Raw genomic sequence first — 1,526 nt, 5'->3', positions numbered from 1 at the left:
TTTTTCAGGATTTTCACCTCTAGAAAGAAAAAAGTGTGAATATTTGGGCAGACATTATACACTCTCTGAAATTGAGACTTGCTATAACATCTTCACTGCTTCTGTTCTGAATTCAAGTTTATTCAAAATATATTGCCAGACGGTTTAAATGAGGAAAATGTTTTATAAGTATTAAACTCCACTATATTTTGACTGAGTCTCAGTCAAAATGAGTCCAGTGTAGCACTCAGAGATTACAGTGCTGAGTTTCAGATGATGTCAGCATAATCTCTATCAGTACATCCAGTAATTACAGAAAAGGAGACAGAGGTTGATACAGAGATAAGAACAGACTGATGGAAGAGGAGATTAAAAGATTAAGATTTTGGCAACTGAACTCTTTGGATGTGTGGCGTTAAGGTCAGAGAACATGATCTTGAACTGTAAAGTTCTTCCTAATGCAGATCTTCATCTGCTTCAAACATTCAGCTTTAGGCCTGTTGGTCCCTGTAATTAAAAAAAGAGGAAGGCGGCGGGGGAGGGGGATCATGGATCACTCACAGGTCCTTATTCAGCTCTAAAACACATGTTGAGGAGTGTGAGCTGTGACAAGGTGCTCACATCTGGACAGCTGCTCAGCTGGTTGAGCGGAGGGGGGGAGGGGGAGGCGGTGTAACATATGGCTGCTTCCGGATGTCTCCGTCGAAGCTAAGCGGGATTATTCCCTCCTGGAATTGAAATTCTTGTGCTTTGGCAGGATGAGGTCGTGCCAGTCTAAAACACAACTTAGTGAGCCGGATACCTGCACCCAGCAGATTGTAATTCCTCGTCCTCTGGAGTGACTCGATGATGTGTGAAAATCACGACTCTGCCGTCTGCCGTCGCCGTGCAGTTTTAGCACCAGTCTTGCATTCATTCTGATTTTACACCTAAAATAACTTTTTTTTTTTAGATTTTAAAGTTTTTTTTTTTAGCTTTGTGATTTTTAATTTTTTTCTTGATTATTTGCAGGGAACATTTATAGCCTTTATTAATTTGTTGCACTTGATTTCAGATGAGCCTCTAACGGTATATTTACATATTTATCACTTTATCTGAACCACAGGCATTATGGTTAGCCTTGTGCTAAAGGCTCCATCTACTCAGACCCCAGTAAACTTCAGTCTGATCATCTTCAGAAACATATAAGCAGATTCACCAGAATCATCTCTATAAAATTTTATTATTACTGTTCTCCTTTGTAGCGATTATTTTTTTCTCTCAGATAGTAACTGACATGCTGAGAACATTTAATGAAGAGAAACAATTAACCTGTATTTGTATCACATGGGTCTGGCTCATTAAGGATAGTCTGCCCCGATCAGGACATCTTTTGTTTTCCAGCAAGGCTTCAGGTATCGGATCACGTAGCCCATGGATGTGTATCGTTGGTTTTCATGGTGCTGACCTCAAGTCCTCTAACAGACAGGTTTCTTAAGCTGCGTTCACACCGAACGCAACAGGAGCAGCAAAATCGCGTCTGCTGCTTCATTTTTTGCTGCTTGTAC

At 40.6% G+C, this 1,526-nt stretch overlaps 1 protein-coding gene across 1 annotated transcript in view; it reads left to right on the top strand.

The window, feature by feature from the left end:
- The window catches only part of LOC107086106 (A disintegrin and metalloproteinase with thrombospondin motifs 18-like), a 44,921-nt gene that overhangs the window by 798 nt on the left and 42,597 nt on the right, over nucleotides 1–1,526 (top strand). The gene's annotated exons all lie outside the window — the stretch shown is intronic.

This window comes from Cyprinodon variegatus, unplaced genomic scaffold, assembly GCF_000732505.1.
Source record: "Cyprinodon variegatus isolate N-32 unplaced genomic scaffold, C_variegatus-1.0 Scaffold143, whole genome shotgun sequence".
Lineage (NCBI taxonomy): Eukaryota > Metazoa > Chordata > Actinopteri > Cyprinodontiformes > Cyprinodontidae > Cyprinodon > Cyprinodon variegatus.
The sequence above is the reverse complement of the archived record's forward strand: the minus strand, read 5'-3'. Positions and strand labels throughout refer to the sequence as shown.